At 33.5% G+C, this 23,831-nt stretch overlaps 1 long non-coding RNA gene across 2 annotated transcripts; it reads right to left on the reverse strand.

Annotated features, from left to right (window-relative positions):
* Positions 1-107: 107 nt before the first annotated feature.
* On the reverse strand, positions 108-21,235 carry LOC128860350 (uncharacterized). Of its 2 annotated transcripts, none has more exons than XR_008454246.1 (3): positions 20,754-21,235; positions 15,953-16,214; positions 108-163 (listed from the first exon to the last, which is right to left on the reverse strand). It is a non-coding gene; the product is annotated as an uncharacterized LOC128860350 (long non-coding RNA). The 2 variants fall into 2 exon arrangements; XR_008454245.1 differs by having other exon boundaries at positions 15,953-16,390.
* Between the last annotated feature and the right edge of the window lie 2,596 nt (positions 21,236-23,831).

A 23,831-nucleotide genomic window follows, 5' to 3' on the forward strand; every position in this document is an offset into this window, starting at 1 on the left:
ATTTTTAACAATTCTCTTTAACTCTTATTAATTTTTAGTAGGTTGTATGTATGTATGTACAAGTATTTATTTATATTAAATTATTTATTGATTTTTATTATTACGCATCAATATTACGCTTTCTCAATTTCACAACCACTTTTCACTTGAGATGTTGGACGTGCTGTAAAGAGAATCAAATAAATATTAATAATATTTAATAATTACACAATTTTTGCGTTTATTTACTACTAAAAAATAATTTTTCACACTGCACACACAAACAATTTTTTTTTTATTTACTACTAAAAAATATTCCTTGACACTCTAATTTTGATTCACTGATCTGCACTTTATTACAACTGTCAGTCAGCCAACACTTTTCTGGATTTTACACAAATTTGCTAGTCTATCAATGCCGCAATCACAGCGGGGCTTCAGCTAAACCATTTTTAGACCTTCCCAAATGTCTTGTTTTTTTCATCTATCTTCTGTCAACGATATTCAGTTCATTGCTTGTTACGTTTCATACAACAATGCATTTTTGTCGCTCTTAAAAATGTCGAATTTCGTGCCTTCAAGCTACCATTTGCGGACATCGTTGATTTATGATAGGCACAGTGCTTCAGGTGCATGATTTTAAAGGTCGGGAGATAGGTGCTGCACGAGCTGACTGAAATGCAGCAAGATAATCGAAAAACCACTTGTGGAATGCTGCTCTCCCGGTTCAAAAGGAAGTCTTTTTTGCATCGAATCGATACGGGTGATGAAAAATGGGTGTATTTCTCCAATCCCAAGCGTAAACGATCGTATGGACCGCCCGGCCACAAGCCAAAAATAACAGCCAAACTAAATCGCTTCGGCCGCAAGACAATGCTGTGTGTTTTCTGGGATCAGCGTGATTTCGTACGAGCTATTAAAACCTAGTGAAACAGTTGACGGTGCACGCTACCAACGACAATTGGCCGATTTGAACAGCGCTATACACCAAAAACGCCCAGAATATGCCGATCGGCGTCACAAATTAATTTTTCTTGATGACAATGCACCGCCACATCGAACAAGAGCGACTCGGGAATTGGTGGAGACGTACGATTGGGAACCGCTGGTGCATGCGGCTTACTCATCAGACTTGGCGAGGCAGATCTACCATATACAATATGTATGTGTCTGCATCGACAGCCAAGCTGCGCTTATGGCCTTAGACATCCCTCCAACCACATCAGGGGTAGTGAAGTCCTGTAAGTCCAGGCTGAACTATGTCGGTAGACATAATAGCCTGATGCTAACATGGGTCCCGTAACACGTGGGTACCGCGGGTAACGAGACCTCTGACTCCTTAGCTAAGATGGGCTTTGAGTCCAACTTCTTTGGCCCAGAACCCGCTTTGCCAGTCACCTCTGCGACCATCACGGCCACGGTTAGCAAATGGGTAACTACCACCCGCAAGCGAGCTTGGCAGGCTGAGAGAGGCTGCAGATGGACAAAACTGATGTTACCTGTCATGTCCGATCGACTGTCGCAAACCCTTCTGTCATTAGGCAGAGGGGAGTGTAGACGGCTGGTTGGACTGATGACGGGCCACTTTCTGTGGGCAAAGCACACGAAAAGGTTGGGCATCTCAGACAGTGTACTCTGCCCACTTCCTGTGTGTCTGCCCCGCCTTCGCTCGAATCAGGTTTGAGGTCTCTGGCACTGATGTTTGATGAAGCGACCATCTTGGCTCCTTGGCACCACAAGATCTACTCAGATTTCTTCGGAGATCGGAGAGATTTAAAGAAAATTAAAAGGGAATCCCAGTGTAGTACAATGGACTTAATTAATGTCTGAGTGCTGCACTTGCTAGTTGTCCCGACAAAAAAAAAAAAAAAAAAAAAAAGGTTGCAGGAAAATGTACAAATTTATAATGAAAGCTAAGTAATTAAAGTACTGCAAAATAACCAAAAATAAAAACCAAACTTTTTTATAGCTAAATAAGTTTCAATTTAATATTAATTCATTTCTTGTGGTTGAGACTCTTCTCAAAATTAGAATTGATTGGAATGCAAAGAATATTTTACCATTTTAGGTGTTCTTGGGTGCGAGGAATTTGATCTGCAATTTATTTTTACTAAATACGAACGCCAGGAGGGGTTTTGCTGAAAAAAATATGAAGAATATAAACTTTAGTAGTAAACTACGAAAGAACATACTTTTTTATACAATTTTTTTTTATTGAATTGAAAAATTACCTACGACAAATTATTGACTACATTCAGATGAACTGACGATAATTAAGAATACATTTTTCTCGATACTTTACCAAACTTTGTTAGTTTAATTATAATTTTTTGTTTCCAATTATATATAAAAAACCTGTTGATTGAATGGTTGCCGTGTTTATATTAAGAAATCTCTTAAAACTCAGGACTAAATAACAATTTTATAAATTGCTATCCATAGCACGAGCAATACCTGTGACCTTCTTACATAGCACAGCAGAATGAAGGGACTGTAAGCAAATGCCCACGGCCGTACAATCTCGTATGAAAGTAGGTGAGGTTGAAACCTTTGCGGCGCCAGTCACGCGGAAATTATGTAAAAAATGCACATAAAAGTAAATCAGCAAACAATTATTTCTGGACCAATATGCACCACATATTTTTATGTTTATACATTAGGGTGGAACTTTGTTTATTGAGAAAAACTTTTAGGATTAGCCTACAAATAGGAATGGCAAAAATTTGTGACAGCGGAGAAAACCTGTAACCGACTTTCACATACTAGTGGACATTCCTAAGCATAAGTTGCAATCAACATCTGGTCGATGTTGAATTCAAATACTCTGAATAGCTACTAAAGACCGATTTGGTCACGTGCCAATTACGAGAGCGCATCTCTTGTGGGCTGCAATTGCTGGAGCGCTTAGTGTAGAAATAAATATATTTTAATAAATGAAATGTTTCCATTAAAATCGTATTCAAATAAAGAACCTCTTACAAACCTGATAATAACAAGGTAAATATACAAAGGCTGTTAGATAAGTTCACAAATTTCTTAGATACCTCTGAAATTTATAAGGCCACAGAACTCTAATCAAATGCAAAATGTTCTATTCTATATAAAATATTGAAAGTTTTCTATTCCCAACGAAAATTGGGTTTCATGTGTGGGTAGGCGGCTGTCGCAGCCGATGGATTGTTGCTTGGCTAGCATTAAATAGCGCCCGGGTCAAAATAACAGGCATGATCAGGCATGAAACAAAAAATGACAGAAAACGTTTTTTTTAAGAGCGGACGCTCCTCGGCAGGCAAAGGGAAGCCTCAGAATGTACCATATTTCTGCCATAAAAAAGCTTCTCATAAAAAATTGTCTGCCGTTTGAAGGCGGCATAAACGTCAAGACATAGAAAGCAAATAGAAGGCGTAGCTCAGCCAAACACTTAACCAAGGGCCTGAGCGCCAATAATTATTACTATTATGACGGCATTTATCCTAGATAAGTACATGAGAGTTTGAGGTGTGTATGTAATGAGCCGGAGCTCGAGATCTTTCCCTGCAATATGTAGTTTTTGAACTCAAAAGCCAGCATTCGAAGTATTAAATATTATCAACGGCTTTTGGTGAACATCATTGAGATGGTTTCCAACCTAGAAATCATATGAAAGCAATTTTTTCAAGAGTTCGCGTTGTTTGCTCCCACAAATCAGCCGAAGAAAATATGGTATTATCAAAGATCGTTTCTATGAGTGCTTTGAGCGAGTTTAAGAGTAAGTTCAAGGATTTTAAGTTAGGTTTTGAGTATTCTAAGCAGTGGCTAATCAAATTTTTTTATTTCAAGCAATTAGATCAACCCTAATAACACAATATTGTGCATGTTGTAAGAAATCAAGCGCTACATTCGGATATTTTTAACTAAATGTTTAATATTCGCGGTAGTGGTTAATAAACATTTTTAATCTTCAGCAAAGTTGGACCACCCTACTACTAATTTGTTGTATCACCACCCCTCACCCTAATACTATTTGTTGCAAGAAATCAATCGGGTATTTTTAATTAAATTTTCAATATTCTCACCAGACGCTAATCAAAATTTTTAACTTCCTGCAAGTTAGTCCACCCATATAATAAAAAAATGTATATTTTATAAGATACAAGCATTTCCAACTAAGTTCTTAGTATTCTTTGCAGTGGTTAATCAACATTTTTATTTTTCTAGTTGGTCCACCCTAATAATAAAAATATTTTATATGTTATAAGAAATCAGCGCTATGTACAAGTGTTTTTAACAATATGTTCAATATTTCAAGGAATGGTTCATCAAAATTTTTAATTTCCAGCAAGTTGGTCCCCCCTAATAATATAATACAATATTTTGTAAGTTATAAGAAGTCAGGCGATAGAAACTTGAACCAAATTCTTAGTAGGAGGTCAATCCAAATTTCTGATCTCAAGCAAATTAGTCCACCCTAATGTAGTACATGTATGTTGTACATGTTGTAAGAAGCCAAGCGGGTGGCTAATTAAGTTTGTTTAACTATAGTAAATTGTTTGTTTAATTTGTAATGAAATGAAGGTAATTAAAAATGTTGCGCGGTTTGTTTGTATTTTTATTTTGTTGTAGTTGTGTGTGTGTGTTTTTTTGTTTTTTTGATAAAGTGATTGCACTTTTCGTTTGAAGAAAAAATTGTTATGTTGATAGATTCAACAGAAATTGAAAACGAAGAAAAATTGTATTACCTCTCTAAGGCCGGCGATAAAGCAAAAATTAGCTCTACGTAATGCGGATGGCGCCTCTCATGTCGGAATAGCGCGAGGAGAGCAATAGTAGGGTTTATTAAGTAATGACAAAAAATTAACTTTTTATTTATTATTTTTACTTTATAAGAGTTTCGAGGTAAAAAATAATTACATTAACCATACAAAATGAAGCGCTGGCTACAGAAACTTTCGGCTGAAAAAAACCAAAAAACAAAAGTGTACTAATTAAAACAAAAGCCATTAAAGGTGTTTCTACTAGACTGAATAATTTCTATTTTTTTTTCTAAATTCAGTGCCTAAAAAAGTATTTTTAATTTTTTCGCTAAATATATCTGCTAAAATTATAAATCGTCATAACTTAAATTTCAAAAAAAAAAGAATAATCGCTATTTCTCTTCGAAACTTTGTAAAAGCGCTAATTTAAGACTCTTTGTAAAGGAAAATGCTGCCATAAAGTTTAAAAGCTGCTTATTAATTTTCAGAATATTTACATTAAAGCTGCATAAAAATTCTATAAAATATGAATGGGCGCAGAATTTTTATTATTCAGTTAAAAAATGGAAATTAATACATTTGACATCTGAATTTAATACCTTTTCAGTTCCTTTTTACACTTTTCCATTTGACAATTCAATGAAAAGTGCGCCAAATCGTAAATGAAACAAATAGTATGAACATTTTTAAAATGAATGCCAAGGAAAACAACGCAATAAATTTTCAAGCAAATTGGTTGGACTTTTTGTGAAATTATTTTTAATTTTTTACCAAATGATTGAAATATTTGGATGACTGCCACGATTTAGCTGCTTTAAACTGATGATTAAGCTTAATAAACGATTAAAAATATAAAAGTATTTTTTTGTAATTAATATATGTATATATATGTGCTTATAAATATGATTTGTATTCTTTAGCTAAGATTTTCAATACATACAGCGTCCGATGTTTTTAACGTGAGTGCCTCCCGGCGACGGTCCGACACCAAGGTGTTCAAAAGCACAACAGATAAAATCAATGCGTTGCTCTGCGCTCCAAAAACGCAAAAAGCATTTAACGATACCAATTGGAAGTGCGGAATGGACACATTAACCACCTTGGTGGGGTGCGACCCCTATCTAAACCCCTGCCGTACTATGGGTGCGGCACCCGTTTGCAATGCAACTCTACAACGAGCCAAAAGGGCTCTACCCACATTTGGGTGTTGAACCACAACCACCACGATACTCCCCGAAGGGCTTACCTCAAGAACAGGACGGAGCAAGCTCCAAGGGCTCCTGTTCCACATGGTACCATATTTAAGGCTCCGGTGAGATTTCGTAGCCAAGATTACTACTACCAGATGAGTTTCCATATATATAGCTCTGAACTGGTGGCCATACCCCAAATCTCATAACAGCGCACACAAACTAAAATTAATCAACTGAACGCCTAAAAATTCCTTCGCCGTCTAAAAACTTCACGTGCATACTAACTTACAGTTCGACATTCTGGAGACCAAACTAGTCACATCATACCGTCTATCGGTCCAAATAATCCCAACACCCACTAAATCACTAATGTCTGAGTACATCGGGCATTCGCAGAGAGCATGCACCCAGTCCTCTCTTGGCGACTGACAAGCACATTCCTTACTTACAGACAGCCGCCTCTCATGCAAAAACGTTTCAATACATACAGTAAATGCCTTGAGCTGAAGCAATAAAAATGGGATATACGAAATCTTCGGGGAAGAGGCAAATTTCTAGTACGGCACTAAAAATCGCCAAAAATAATTGTATTAACTCTTCCATTCTATACTAAATATTTTCTCGCAGAGAGCGGCATTACTGTGTGAACATTTACGTCTATGGATGTTTGGCAGTTTAGAGTTCGCAGTTATCCACAATATTTCATTCTTTGTCCGAGAGACGAATTGATTTCACTGCATTGGAATTAGAGCAGGAGTTAAGCTGAAGCAAGTGGTATCATAATGGGCCATTGAAGGGCGAACGTTTGCTCCTCTTCTCTGCTATCTGCAAATCGCTAGCCGACAGTACTTGGGGCAAAGACAAAGAAATGTTGCTGGCGACTTTTAAAGCAATTGACCGACCGGTTCTAAATTACGCTACGCCTGGCTGGTTGTCTGAAAATAGTGACGCTTCAGGCTAGCAAAACACTGCCATTCGGACAGCGACGGGTTGTCTTCTGACGACCCCTCTACAACACTTACATAACGAGGCACAGATGCTCCCTGTGAAGGAGCACAAAAACTGCTACCTTGGGGGCATAATTTCAAAAAAACGGCGGATCAACAACTGATATACGCAACCGAATATCTAAGGGACGCGTTGCCCAGCATGGACAAGGTATGGAGATCAACCCACATCTCCAGGCACACAAACTGAAAATATTTGATGCGAACGTGAAAACGGTAGTTTTCTATGGACGTGAAACATGGAACTTAACAACAAGCATCTCACAATCATTGTAATCCTTCCTAAACCGTTGCCTACGAAAGATAAAGCGGATATTCGGCCTGATATTATGAGCAACGATGATCTTTGGGCGGCTACCGGGCAAACACCAGTTTACATAGAAATTATGCGTCGCAAGTGGAAATGGATCGGACACAAATTGCGCAATGATATCGCAAGGACAACGGTAGGAGAGGGAGACTAACCAATACATGGAGGCGACAAGTAGCAGCAGAGGCGGACAGAACAGGCCGTTCCAGGAGGAAAATTAAACATCTACAACATTTCAAAACAATTTATAACTTGTTTAGGGAGACCCTATGTTTTATCTAGGAACTATGGGAATATATATATATATATTTATATAGACACCTGCTTAAACCAGAGCCACCTACCAGTCTTGTCAGGAGGCCCCAATTCAATTACTCCGACGAGATCCAGGACAAAACAAATTGCCAACTACTAGATCGGACTGTGTTTAGACAGAGAATTAACGACATTCATCGGTAGATACTTACCACCTTCTTAAGCTCACGACCACAGAATGCTGGAAACGGAGTCCAACCACCATCCATAGCAGTTAAATAGCTCTAGCTACCCCGAGAGAGCCGCGTAACCTTGGCACAATTACGTTTTGGAGACTGCCGTAGGTTACACTCCTATCTATCCAGAATTGCCGACTAACATATATCCACCACGCATCAAACCCACTCATCTAACAGAGGGACAGCCTCTGGACTCCATCTGTTGAAACATCAAGTTTTCTGGGCTTATCGTTAGATGAGCTAGATGAATACGACCGATAATCTACACTACACAGGGTTAAGTATACAACTACAACAACAACAACAATGGGCCATTGAAGAGTTACAGCACCGCAATCTAATTAAAGCACACAATTTACTGTTGTTTTATTTATTTCTTCGGTCTATACTTCGATTTTATTCTGAAGTCATCCTCATACTCTTCATCCTTGTTACTTTTCAGCAAATAACGACAGACTCTTGGCACTCACGAGGCCAGCTTTGTCTTCAGAACCAGCCGTTTGCTAATTATTTCAAAAGGCTTTGAAGCTAATCTTTGATTAAATAAGCAATTAAAAATAATAAAAAGGAATAAAGAACAAAAAACAAACACTAAATTAATAAGAAAATAATATTTCAGTTTATCGCAAGTAAGTATTGATAAAAAAAAATTCTTCCGAAAGTAAAAAAGGAAGAAAAAACCAGACAAAAATTCTTGCTAACTTTCTGATAAAAAAAAATCTGAAACAATTCTTAAAAAAACAGTTTGAGTAAATAAAACAAACAAAGAAAACAAAAAAAAAAAACTAATTCAATATCAAACGCACCTTTACTCACAAAATTTTTCCCTTTATGCTATGGAATTTCTCTTCAAACATTGAATACAAGAAAAATAGAAAAAAAATATTTTTTTTTTTTTGATAAGTACGAGTACAACGCTTATGGCGCATTTGCTTATCAAATCGTCTTTTAAATCAAGCGATAAAGCAACGACAGACGGCATAGAAAACTAATGGCATAACAAAGACGCAAAAAAGAGAGGAGTCACGGCGAAAACCAAAAAATGAGAAATGCCAGAAATTAAAAGAAGAGGTTGAAAAAACTATAAAAGTAAACGCAAACAAAATACCAGACAGTACAATAATATTTTTTTTTGTTTTTGTTTTTACAACTGCAGGAGAGTTGTTTTCGTGGGTTGCACACAAACCAACTATTTTGATGGGGGTGAGTAAAGAGTAAAATGGCTAGAAATTTGAGAGAAAATTGGAAAGAAAAAGAAAAAAGGTGAAAGTATGGAGCGCGTGGGGGGTAAATAAAGCAAAAAGGTGGAAATGAATTTAACGCTTTAAGGGCTGTGGGACATACTGCCAGCGTGAAGAGAAAGTGTACATTATCCATTGGCACGTTTGGACTATTTATTTATACACCTTTTAATTTCCAATATTTTTATATTCAAATATAGTTCACACTACAACAACCAGATAAACCAAATTTTGACACTATGTAAAAATTTATAAAAATTCAGCGAATTTTCATCAAAATTTTCAGCTTTTTAATAAGAAGTTCCGGAAAAATTTCTAGTACGCAGTTTTGTAGTCCATTGAATTTTGTTATTGCAAAATGGAACTTTCAAGTGGCTAAAAAATTACGTTGATTTTTAAAATTTGTTTCTACTGATGATGTTAGGTGTTTTCCTTCATGTAACGGGTGCTTGAAATTTGAAAACTTGAATTTATACTTTTGCAGAAAGTTCTGAAAACTCAAAAAAGTTGGGTAAGGGCACATTATTTATTTATAATAATTTTTGAAGAACTTGAAATTTTGATGAAATTGGTGCTTTCTTACTAGTCTCAAGAGAATGACGCCTCAAACTGGCAAAATTAATTTGGCATGCCTAACAAATTTATCTTCAAGATATCTGAAGTAATTTCTACTATGCATTCCAGAAGCAAGGGCTCCAGGTTATGGCTGAATAAAGCACTGAATGCATAACACCTGGAACCCCGGTTAAGTATAGTTTTAGTCCAAATATGGCTTCAAAACTGTGTAATTCAAAATCATTCCCTACAGGCTTTGGCACTCGAAGTGTGACCAACTTCAGACCGCTCGCGCAACTGATGCACGGCCTTCAGCAGTCTGCTAGTTAGCCAAATGACAGTCCAGAGCAATGCTTACAAGCACGCGGAAGCATTTTGACGAGAGTAAACGCGAAAAAAGAAAATCAGTAATGGATTTCAAACGAAATAGTGTGATTGCATTCTATTTGGCTAGAAAATTACAACCAGCGATTGCTCGTGAGCTCGATCACCTTAAAGTAAATAAAGTTTTTGTTCATCGCAGCATTACTCGTTACAATGACACTAGGTAGCATCGCGAAACGTCATGGAGCTGGTCATTATAAGATTGCAACGTCACGTAAAATGGTTCAAATAGTGAAGAAGCGACTTTAGCGAAATCTCCGACGAAGTGCCAATCAAATGGCGAAAGAACTGAAAATATCTGACCATAGTATCCGCCACATACTGAAAAATATTCTCAAAGTCAAGCTTTAGAGGATCTAAAAGGCTCATGATCTCACACCAAAGCAGCAACAAGTCAGACTTGAGAGAGCGAATGAATTGCTTCGCTTGACCGAAGACGGTCAATTTTCAAACATTGTGTTTACTGACAAGAAAATTTTTCAAATTTAGCAATTCGTAAACTCCCAAACCGATAGGGTTTATTTGACCGATCATGCATACGAGAATTAGAAACATCGATTTGCCAGTAGGAGGCAGCACCCGCCACAGGTAATGGTTTGTGCCACTGTAACCACAGACAGGCGCACTCGAACCGTTTTCATCGAGCCTGGCGTCAAGGTAAATTTGAAATATTTTCGGGAAAGTATTCTGGAGGTTGCTTTGAAGTCATGGGCAGACAAATATTCTGGTGGCAGACCATGGACATTTCAACAGGACTCGGCACCGTTTCATCGAGTGAACCAATAATGGCTAAAAAACAATGTTCAAAAACTTCATAACGTCTACACAATGGCTTTCAAATTTACCAGACGCGAATCCGATGGATTATTCTCTTTTTGCCATTTTGGAGAACAAAGTGCGAACTATAAGATTCACCAGCCTCGAGGCGCTGAAAAAAGTCATTGTCCGCGAGTAGGCCAAAATACCTGCAAGTCACATTCGGGCAGCTTGCGATTCGTTTCTGGACCATCTCAAGGCCACTGTCAAGGCAAAAGGTGGTCACATAGAGCAAAAGCAAATTGATTCTTAATTCGGTATTATTTTACAACATATTTTTTACTTTGAATAGAATAAAAGTAATTTTCCAAACTAAATTTATGGTCTTTTTACTCGGTTACACTTTGAGTGCTGAACCTTGTAATTTGAGGAAAAGTCTTGCAAAATTTGTGCACTTACACTCGAGATTCGAGTGGTAGTTTTACCAATTTTTCCCATATTTTTATGTTCGCTATTTTAGATTTTTCAAATCCAAATTTACAGTCCGCCTAATAGAAGCGTGAACGGAAAATTGACGTTATAAAATAAATTTAAATGCTGCTAATTAAGTGCATTCAACTTATAAGATTTGTTAGAAATTTAGAAAGCTTACCTTGTTTTTACAAAAAGAGTGTCGCGTATGAAAAACGATTGAAATCAGTGTTCTTAAGCACATACCCTAAAGGTTCAAAAATACCAAGTGAATCTTTAGCAAAATTTCTGAAGAAGTCATAAATAAATGGATGCAATGGTAAACCAAAGTTCAGGATCAGGCAAAAACTAAAAAATAGATCGCCAAAGCGAGATCGGAAGATCATTCCTTTATTTGTGACAATGTCGAACTGAGGGGGGCTGAGGTGTTAATGTATCCAAAGACACGATTTGAGAACGTTTAGGTCCAGAAAACCTCAAATTCCGGAGCACATGAAAAAAACCGCTGCTCTCATTATCACACGTTGAAAAAAGACTTGCATGGACTAAGACAAATTCAGAACGAAATTGGACAAACATTTTATTCACGGAATAGGCGAATAGTTGCATACGTCGGTCCTGGGGTACTGCTGATAGTCGGCAGTTTTAACGAACTGTTAAGCATCGAGTAAAACCTCGACCTTGGGGCTTCTCCGAACAAAGGTTTAAACGGTCAACGGTTGTGTTTACCGCCAATTTGAATGCAGTTATTTTGTATAAAATTTACCAAAGAACTTCATTATCAAAAACATCAGCTCTGACGATGTTCGGAAGAACTAGCCAACCTTGTATTTTACAAGAAGACAATGATCCCAAGTTTCGAGCCGAAGTTGTGTAAAGTGGAAACAGCAAAATGGGATTGAAATACTTGAGTGGCTTTCACAGTCGCCTCTAATAGTTAAGCAAACACTCAAAGGAAAACAAATGAGATAGTCAAACAACAATTGCCAGAAAGTTGGTTCAGTCGAAGGCCGATTACCTCCGCACTGGCGGCCCCAAGATGGAATTGGAAGTCGGAGCAGGGGCTTTTTCTAAATCAGTACAATTATCTGTTTCCTAAAATTGTCAAATATAGCTAGTGCTTTTCAGGTAGAAGCCTTTGCGATCCTGCAGGCATGCGAAATGCATAGGGAACATTTTTTCCGATAAGCAAGCCGCGATCAAGGCTCTGGCGACACCTAGTGTAGATCTAAACTAGTCACCTCCTGCAAGAAGGAGATTAAATCTCTTGCGTGGGCAGGTAACATTTCTCTAATTTGGGTTCCAGGACACAGGAACATAGAGGGAAATAAAATTGCTGATGAGCTTGCCAGGAAGGGATCATCTGAAATGGGCTCGGATACCTTCTACCATCGGCATTCCCTTGACTGTTGTTAAAGAGGATTTTATTTTATTTATTTTTATTTTGACAATTAAATACTTATTCTCTTTGTTTATAACTTGTCGATTGGTCGATTTTTTTGCAGCCTCCTTTTTGATGTCAGTTCTTTTATTGGGAGTAAATTAACTTCATTGTTACTGTATTTTTCAAGGATGGAGTAATGCCTTCTTGTTGTTGTCTTTATTTGCTGTTCAACTGTTGGGACCATGAGATCTCTGTGGATGTCATTATTCGTGATATACCAAGGCGCATTTACTCTTAGCCGTAGTATTTTTGATTGATGCCTTTGAATTATGTTTAGGTTCGTCTTTTTTGCTGTACCCCACAGTTGTAGTCCATATGTCCATATTAGTTTCATTAGTGTATTATATATAAGAACTTTGTTGTTTCTTGATATTTTTTTTTTTATTTTAAAAACTTTATTTTGTATTCTGTCTATACTTACAATTCTTAGAAGACATTTTACAAATATTTGGTTACATTTAAGAGTGGCTTTGATTTTAGTTTAGTTTAGTTTCTTGATATGAAGTTTTATTTAAAAACCAATATATATTTATTTCAATTTCAAGTTCACTTGTGTTTTTTTTTTTTTTTTATGGGTTGCGTCCATGTAAGTTTTTCGTCCAATTGCATACCTAAATAGTTTGCTGCATTATTTCGGGGGATGTCAGAACCACTTATCTTAATTTTGTGGCTAGTACAATTTCGTCTTGTTGTATATATAACTTACTGTGTCTTAAGTTCGTTTATTTTAATATTCCACTCCTTGAAATATGCGCTAATAGTGTCTAGCGGCTTTTGTATATCATTTGTGGCAGTGGAAATACTTTTACTGGAAGTACAAAGGACTGTGTCGTCAGCAAAATTAGCTAGGATCGCATGTTCCCCTTCGGGTGCTGGGATATCACTTGTAAATAATGTATACAACAGTGGGCCTAGCACACTGCTTTGGTGAATTCCGGCTCTTATCTTCCTTAGTGTTGAGCTACTATCACTGACCTTGACATAGAAGTATAGTTCATATAGCTTTTTATCATATAGCTTTTTAGAATTTGAAAATAGATTTTTGACAGTAACCGTTCTAACTTCCGGTAAAGTTCGTTGTGCCAGACCTTGTCGAATACCTTTTCTATGTCAAGATAAACTCCAATGCAAAACTTCTTATTGTCAGAGACAGATAATATTTTATGCTTGACTCGGTGAATTTGCTGGGCAGTTGAATGCTTGCATCTAAATACAAATTGATGGCCAGGAATCGCTTTTCGTTGTCAAGTATTGGCCTTAGTCTGTCGATTAATAATTTTCCAAATACTTTGCTCATTACTGGCAATAAGCTTATAGGTCTATATGATGATGGAATAGTAGAATCTTTTCCTGGTTTAGGTATGGCTATGACTTCCCCTATTTTCCATAGTCTGGGGAAGTATTGGAGCCGTGGCAGAGAGTTGTAGAGATTTCGGAGATATTGAAGACCTCCCTTGAGAGAACGCCGATGATCCGATCATAGCCTGGAGCTTTATTCTGCTTTAGTTAATTTTAATATATTTTTTGATGTTGTCAGTTATAATTTTTTGATATGTAGTTTTTGTATCAGAAGATCTGTCAGGGTGCATTCCTGTTGGATCAATTATAGTCGCATTGCTAGAAGAAAAAACTTGTTCGTAGTAGTGAGCTAGTATACATATTTGCTTTTTCTGTATTCATCCTAGCCCAAGAGCCATCAACTTTCCGAATTGCTGGCTGATTAACACTTTTATTGTTTATCGTTGCTTTCCATAGCGAATAGTTTGCTTCTACTGTGGTACTCCGCTGTTGAAGATATCTTGAAATCTTGGTGTTTTCTTTAAGCTTAAATACCTTTTTTAGTTCCTTTGCAGCTTTGTTCAGGTTCTTTTTGTCTTCTGGTGATCGCGTCTGTTGCCATCTTCTTCTCAGAGAGGAATTCTGCAATTTATTTCTTTGGATAGCGCAAAAGAGACATAAACACCAGGTCTGTAATCTCGAAACCACTGAACTGTAGTCAAGAAGTAACGAATTAAAACAAAAAACCCCAGAAAATTACGTCACATTGCATTCGCAATTCGGATTTGTTACCTTTGACTACAGGTTTAATTCAGCACAGCAAAAAGCCGTAAGAAATATTTCAAATATAGATTTTAAACGAGTAGTCACAGCTTTTTTCTGCTTCATATCATTGATTATAGTAAACAATAATACAAAATTTTGTCTGCCTCTTTATTTACGCATCCACTAAAGGGTTAAAAGCATGAATTCGTTACCTTTGGGAAGTCCAATTGACTCATTTAAAATACTAGACAAGGTAGAGCAACTTCAGTGCGAGGATGAAATGCGTGAAAGTCAAGCTGCGTTTTCTTTTTGTTTGCTTTAATTGCTTGGTTTTAGCTCTAGTTTTTAGGGCAGCAGTTTCGTGTGCTGATAAGTGATTTATGTCAAAGGCGCATGGAATGGCGTAATGGGGCACGCGATGCGCTATTAGGGGGATGTTTTGTTACGAAGAAAAATCGATGTCACCAAGGCATAAAAAGGGAGTAAGGAAAACTAAAAAAAAAATATAATAAATTGCTGAAAATAACCAAAATAGGACAGAAATGTAGGTCAGATTTCGTTGACAACTAAATTAGTTCAACTCTTAATGCACTGCAGTACATTCAAAGACACATAAATTAATACAGTGGCATTTGAAAAACACACACAAAAGCGAAATACCGAAATTTTGTTGTTATTTAAAATACAATAACAAAAACAAAAACTACACAAAGGCCAGTAAAACAGGCGCTTTGTACGCAAGTGCCGGAAGCAAACAAAAAACACACATATGCGCTATGTGTATATGTATATGTGTATATATGTATAGAGCAATATATCAAAACACTACAGTTATTTGGCATTCAAACTGTAATTAAAGTTCAAGTTGTTTGGTCAACAAAAAAAAAAAACAACGAAAAATGTGAAAAAAATGAAAAAATAGCAAAAAATACAAGAAAAAACAAACAAAAAATAATAATCCAACTGGCAACTACACACACAGAAGCGGGTGAGCAAATACATAGTTTGCTGCTCTTTACTCTGTTGTTGCTTTTGTAGCGTTTTAGCGTTTGGCTCGTGTCTCGTGTCTTGTGGCGCCCCCACAAACGCATCGCGTGCACAAAGCGTAGAGTTTGGATAATATTTTTTTTTTTAATTTTTTACTGTTTTTGATTTTTTTATTTCTCAATTTTTTTTTCATTTACTATATTTTCTTATTTAGTTTGATTGCGTTTGCTTTCATGTCTTCATTTTCATTCATTTGGCAGCGAGCAAAATGCCGAATGCACACACACCCAGTGCACGCACATGCACATACACACACAAACACACATACGCGCATGTATATGAAGTAGACACTTACCGACATATGTACATACATACAAATGTATATGCAAGCAATGCTGCAATGCGGCAAAATTTTGTCTGCTGACGAAATGTGGCAAATGAAAATCGCTGCTGTTGTTGTTGCTTTTATTTTCTTTACAATTACTTATAATTGCGAAATATTTTGAAATTCGTGAAACTTTTGTTTTTTTTTGCGCAAAAATTTTTGGAGGAAACACTTATTTATATTTTTTTTGCACGAATTTTCACCGCAGCAACATTTCCGTATTTATTTTTTTCTAAACACACACGAAATTAATTAATTAATGAAGAATTTGATTTTTTTAAGGATTTTAGTTACATCAATTTTTATTACTTTTTTATTTTCATGAAAAACAAATATTTTTATATTTACGCTAAGCGGTGATTGATTTTTCATAAAAGATGAATTTTTGTGTAGAGATTTTCGCAGTATCTAAAAAAATGCGTTTATGAAGTTTTTTTTTATAAATAAATATGCATTAATTTTACGTTTGTTTCCTAATAATTTTTTTGTTTTGAAAAGTCAGTCAAATATCAGCCTTTGTGCTCTTAAAAATTATATTTTAAAAATTCTGTTTTATTTTTATTTTTATTTTCATTTTTATATTTTTACTTTAATATTTCTATATATAAAAAAAATATATTTTTATAAAAATAAAGATGAATTATTTAGGCTTTAAGCCTAAGCCAAATTGTGTGAAAGTGTAAGCCTGTTCCAGATTCCCAAGCGTTTTATTTAATATCTTAACTTTATAAAAATTTGAAATATTTACTGAAAACTTATTTTGTTTATCTCCTAAATTTTTTTGAAGCTCGCATTTAAATATGAAATGGGCTACCTTTCTTAATCATACTTCTATTTTTATATTTTAAAATCGTATTAAAATATTATAAACAAAATAAAAAATAAAATAAATTGAAATATATAATAAAATAAAATTCGTTGTGCGGGCTTTCTTAATGTTTCTCATTTATTATTAAAAAAAATTCCTGAGTAAGCAAACTAAAAATTTATATTCAAGAAGAGAAAGAAAATAACTTTAACTTTTAAAAATAAAAAACTGTTTTAAAATATTAATCATTAATAAAATTAAAATTTGTTTTAAGTAATCACAGCCATATTTAAGCCTATTAAAAACGCTGCAAAAATTTCTAGTAAGGAAATTGAAAGACAATTTTTAAGTCAACAAATCGAACTTTAAATGGTATAGCACAATTTACTTTTTAAGGCAATACAAAAAAAAGGTTACCGTACACTTTTCCCAATCCATTTTTCCCAAAAGTCATTTTTCCCAAAACTTTTGTTCCCAATAAAATAACTCCCAAACCAATTTTCCCAAAAACAATTTTCCCAATTCAATTAAAATCCTATTTTTCCCAAACTTGTTTTTTTTTTGCGTAGAACTCCTTTTCGCGTGGGCGGCCTTCGGCCGCGCTTCAAAAAAATAACCCTCATCAGTCCAGCTCCGGCTACGCAATCCACCGTATTTTTGCGTAGAACAAAAGTTTTGGGAAAAATGACTTTTGGGAAAAAAGTCTTGGGAAAAACAGTTTGGATGAAAAAATTTGGGAACATTTGCCTTTGGGAAAAGTAAGCATTGGGAAAAAAGTTTTGGGAAGAATGGATTGGGAAAACTGGTCGGCAACGCAAAAAAAATTTTAATAAAACAAGCTAAAAAATTATAAAAATATTATTTAAGAAAAAAATACATAACTTTTAATAATTTTTGAAAATATTAAGCATTATTAGTGTGAAATAAGTAGTCACAACTTTATATGAATTAAAAAAAAAGTAAAAGAAATAAGTAAAATAGTAAAAAATAATCTTTAAATAAACAAATTATATAAAATTTATTTTTTAACACAAGACAAGATAAGCTAAGAAGCTTTGTTATATTATTAACAAAAAAGAATTTTAAATTTTAAGTTAATCAATTGCGTGAATATTGTTAAAAGAAACAGGGTTTTTAAGGAAAAACGTTAGATATTGAATGAAAAATATTTTTTTTTAAGTAAAACCAAAATATTTTTGAGCAAACAAACTAATTTCTATATGAATATTAAAAGACTGTTACAAAAATTTAAAATTTTTAAATAATATGAATATTAATGTTATATAAAAAATATTAGAGAACTTGGAAGAAAAACCAAAAAACCAAAACAAAGTGTAACAAAATCAAAACATTTTGAAATAAAAACCTATAATTTTTTTCATGAAAAAATTCAAATCAAATAAAGTTTTCTAATATATTTTTTTCTAATTAGCGTACCATTTATTGTTTAAGAACCACTAAATAAATAAAAATTAATAAAAAATAAATTAGAAAAACAGAACTATTTTTTTGCTTTTTTTGTTAAAAATTATAAATAATTCAGAAGAATAAACTAAAAACTATGTAAGTCTTGCGTCATTTAAAAAGACTTAATTTTACGAAAAGATATTAAAACAATGAATTTTATTATAAAAAAAATTTAAGTAAAAAATAAAATAAAACAAATATTCATAAAACAAAATTAAATAAAAAGTTATTCATTTAACAAAGCAAAAAATTATAAAGTAAAGAAAACTCTAAATTATATATATAAAAAAATATAGAGTTAAATTTGCTTTTTAATTTTTTTCTAATTTTGTCTCATCTATTAGTTAAAAAAGTAAACTAATAAAAAATGTTTAAGTTAAAAAAATTAATAAAAAAATAATGCATAAAATAAAATTAAATATAAAAAAATATATTAATTTAACAAAACTAAAAAGTGTTGAAGTAAAGAAAATATTATATGAAAAAAGGTAAAGATTATATGAAAAAAAGTATGTAAAATTCAGTTTGTTTTTTAATTTTTTTCGAATTTTGTCTGATTTATTACTTTAAAAAAATAAATTAAATAAAAAAAAGATTACTTTTCCCTCAATTTTTTATTCAAAACAAAAGTAAAAAGTAACATTTATTACTTAAAAAATTAAATATAATAAAATTGTTTGTTAATGTTTCCTCTTTTTTTTATTATCTATTTTTTTTATTCGGATGATATTAATTTCTTTTTAATCCTTTTCTTATTTTTTCTCATTTATTACTTAAGAAAAATTGGATAAAATAAAATTCTTTATTAGATTTCAGATGATTTCAAACAAAATTAAAAGGTAATAAATAAAAAAATTTTATTGCAAATATTAAGAAAAATACAATATTTTGTTAATTTGCAAAAAGAATGAAAAAAAAAATAATAATAAAAATAAAGTAAAAAATTAGGTGAATAAAAGTAAATTTTTTTTCTAATTTTTCTTATTTAATATTTCGAACAAAGGCAGATAATTTATAACTAAAAACAATTTTGTTTATTTATTTAATTAAATATTTATTGAACAAAGTAATAATTATAAATAATTACTATAATTATTTTTATAAGATAAAAAAAGAACGAGCACTAGCTACGGCCTTTGGTTAAAAAAATATTTTTTTTTAAATAAAAATTATGTTAACAAAATTAAAAAAAAAATTTTTTTTGAAACACATTTATTATTTAAAACAAAAGTAAAGAAATTTTGATCAAATTAAATATTCAAATAAATTAAATTAGTTAAAAAAAATGCAATAAGATTTAAAAATTGCTTTTTCAATGAAATTTATTTTTTTCTGTTAAATTGTATTCTTTTTGTTTTTTGTATTTCAACAATTATATTTACGTTATAATAATTTTCTTACAAAAGTAATAAAAAAATAATAATAATAAAAACATTTAAAAACTATTTTTCTTTTTTGTTTTTATTTTTAATATAATGCGCTGTTGTTATCTATTTAATCAGTATTGGTTGGCTGTGCGTGACTACCATTATAAAGTATGTAGGTTCGCTTCTCTGTGCACGAAGCACCAAAATGTTAGGAAAAGTTTTTTCTAATAGCGATCCCCCCTCGGCGGGCAATGGCAAGCCCCCGCGCGTATTTTCACCATGGAAAAGCTTCTCATAAAAAAATATTTACCGTTCGGATTCGGCACTATATATATTCACAGAAAAATTTAAAAGATTTGTATTTATTGCCCTGATTATTTATAATAAAAATTAAAAAAGAAAAGTTAGACATTTTTTCTTTGCATTTTTATTATTATAGTCGTTGTACTAGACAATATTTGAAATAGGGAATCTCTCTAAAAACCACATAATGCTTATTTCTGAGCTATTTGAATAATATGATCGGTTGGTTTCTTTGATTATTTTTATAGGAAATTAGAATTACACAAAAATCGAGTTAGAAAACTCAACGTAAAATCAATTTTTAGCATAATTTATATTAAATAATTTCAACAAAATTCGCCAGCATCGTACAGGAGCAAGTGGAACAAAGGCATCGTTAGGTTTTAGTTGAAAAAGTTAATAAAGAAAGCATAATAAAGAAATTTCAAATCGATTATGTTAAGCGAATTTGCTAATCTTTTTATATTTTTTATATATTTTTCCTAAAACACTCGATTTGATAAAATTAGATAAAATTAAAGAAAAAGAAGAATCTTCGCCATGGTGCATCTATCATCCCGAGTTTCGAAAATCGGAGCTCAAATTTGTATTCAGATACCTCAAAAACCTTCGAGTAACAAATTTTAAGCGTTCGCGGCTACTTTTTCTAACTGTTTTTATTTGCCGGTCATATTTGAAGCACTTTGCAAAATTGGACATAGAACACAAAATAGACATAGAATCAAAATTTTGAGCTATTAGAGACGCTTTTCTTTTTTAAAAATAAAGAATCCCTAACATTCGTTCGCTTTCATATAAAATATAATAATTTTTAATTAACACAAACCAGTTGTAAAACAAACACCACTGCTTAACTCTGCGATATTACGATTTTGTTATTATATTGATTATAACAACAACAAATGAATGAATAACTTATTAATCACCATGAATTTTTCATGCGCTCATAAGATTAGATTTTTTGAAGATTTCACTTTCTCGTACACACACAATTTTTTTGATTCACAAATTTTTACAACAATTTTTTTTATCTTTAATTCTGCCAGACGGATTGTGAAATTATTTTTTTTATTTTCAAAACATTATTTCTTCCCACAAATCACAAGTGAAATAATATAAAATTTAGCAATATTTCTTTAATATTTTTAAAATTTTGACACACAATTTTCATTGTTTTTTTGCAAAAATTTGCCTTCAAGCAATAAAATTTTCCGCATTAACGCACTCGCACTTTTCCAGTACGTAATTTACACGATTTCACGATTCACTTTCGCAAACAAATCGAAAAACACAACCTTTACGCTTTCAGGTCGTTGGTGGACTGAAAATGCTTATGTATATCCATCAGCTAGCAAATAGCCAAAGCGATCCATACAAGCGGCGCAACGCATTGGGGCTTGCTGACTAGTGTGTGGAGCGCATTGATAACGCGGCAAACTACAGCAAACGGCCAGAGAGCGCCAACATGCTTCAATAGTTCAATGTGTATTGGTACTCGTATGTGCCGTTTGACTTTGCCTATGTTTCTGCTGACTTTGCTCTCTTTTTTGCATATCGCCCTCTTTTGCTCATTCACTGTGCGCACTCCTCGTACAAGCATGGTTTTCTTTTTGGTTTTATTGTTGCTAATGGAATGGTATTTGGCAAAGTTTTTGTTTACGTTTGTGGAATGTATAGCTCAGCTGATTTTGCGTCACTTTGGTAGCGGAATCATATGTATGCGTGTAGGCAGTCACAACATATGCAATGGTGTGTGTGAATAAACATCGTTCTGTTGTTTACATTGAGTACATTGTTTGTTGTTTTGTGGAGACTTTGTGTTAGCTTTGATCTTACCATTTTGTTTGGAGATACCTTACTTGAAAATTTATAACAATCATATGGTTTATGAAATGTGGATTTTATTAGTCTTTATTTAATTTTTTGATAAGCAAACTAACGATTTGATATACGCGAATTACATGTGGGGTAGATCACTAAAAAAACTTATTAAAAAAAAAGCATTTTCAAAATAACTTTTGACCCCAAAACAAATAATTTTCAGAGCACGAAAAGTAAACAGGCACTATTTGGTTAGACAAGTACGAATCTCTTTAAACCAGCTGAGATCGAATTTAAGAAATTGAAATATTCCAACTTTTTGGTATTGGGCCATAACCGAATACCTCTGAAACGAAGCGCAGGGATGTGGGATGCACGACCCTTAGTTGGAATGGTTTCAGTTGTACACGAAGACGAAAATGTCTCTAAAGTTTCAAGTGATGTGGTCACTCCTATAACTACAAGGTGGCGCAAAATTAATCACCCTATCGAAAAATTTATAATTTTTACAAATGGCGTTATTCCTCAATCGTATGTCAAATATTGTGAATTGTAAAACTGTAAACTTGTGAACTAGACAGCTGCAGTGTACAAAAAGACAAACAATGGGCGCTCAAAGGCCAAAATAAAGATTTCCAGCACTCGAAATATTTTTTTCTTTGAAAAAAGTCCTAAAAAAATAACAAATAATTAGAAAAAAAAATGGTTTTTCTCTATGAATTACGGTCAAACGTTTTTTGTTTGGCTTATGTGATCGCCAGCTGATTCTATTAAGGTAGTACAGGGTTGCCCATTTTCGACGCACCCTGTATCTTTTGACAGAGACGCCAGATCGTTTAATGACAAGCCGCGTTGGAAGCGTCAGTCCAAGCAGATTTTTACCATGGAACAGTACAAGCCACGCGAGCGCTCCCAAATTGTTGAAATTTACATTCAACAAAAGAAGTCAATTGTGAAAACTCAACGTGCGTATAAAAAACAACGAATTACACAGGCCGACAAAATTTAACCAACATTCAGACCCAGAAACCAGACTATATATTTCCAAAGGTTTATGATGCGCTGAATCCAAATCTGGCCTCAGAATCACTCTATCAGCTCTGGTTTTTGAGATATCCTAACCTAAAAGTGCAAAAAACACCATTTTTGCCCATATTTGAGGTTATGTAGCTTTGCAGATGTTTTCTTTCACCAAAAAAATAGGCTGGAATCTAAGAATAAGACTCAATTCAAGAAAATTATTAATCGAAATTAGTAGTAGGAAAATTTAGAAACATGAAAATTTCAAAATGCGATATCTCAGCGAAAAACAAATGATATTTGAGCAAACAGAACGCCATTTGAAAGAGGAAGATTTGTACTTAAAGATGCCAGCCTATTTTTTTGTGAAAGAAAACACCTGCAAGGCTACATAACCTCAAATATGGCCAAAAACGGTGTTTTTTGCACTTTTAGGTTAGGATATCTCGAAAACCAGAGCTTATAGAGCAATTCTGAGGCCAGATTTGGATTCAGCGTATCAAAATCCTTCGAAAATATATAGTCCAGTTTCTGGGTCTGAGATGTTGTCGGCCTGTGTTATCCGCATTGATTTGGATTTATTCCCATATAAGATTCAATTTACGCAAAGATTGTTGCCCGCGGACAAGCTTCATCGATTGGAATGGGCCCAAAAAACACATGGGTCCGTCGAATATGGACAACCCAGTAGTCTGGTCAAATACTCATTTTTTTGTAGATATTTTTTTGGAATTTTTTGTTTTAAGAAAACAAAATGCGATCGTTTTGATTTTATAGTATGTTATTATTGACATCAAATAGTATACAAAATCAAATCTTGTTTACATATTGTATTTTTTGCAGTTGTGTGGCCCATGTAAACCTCTAAAAAAAAAGGTGCTTGTCAACAGGATTTTGGCTCTTTAGGACATCAGAAACGAAAAAGTTAAACTGATTATTATTTGATATTATTTGATATCATTGTATATTACTTGATATCAATAATAATATATGTACTATATTATAAAATCAAAACCTTTGAAAAAAAATTCCTAAAAGATATCTGTAAAAAATGAGTATTTGA

Source organism: Anastrepha ludens, chromosome 4, assembly GCF_028408465.1.
Source record: "Anastrepha ludens isolate Willacy chromosome 4, idAnaLude1.1, whole genome shotgun sequence".
NCBI classification, from domain to species: Eukaryota; Metazoa; Arthropoda; class Insecta; order Diptera; family Tephritidae; genus Anastrepha; species Anastrepha ludens.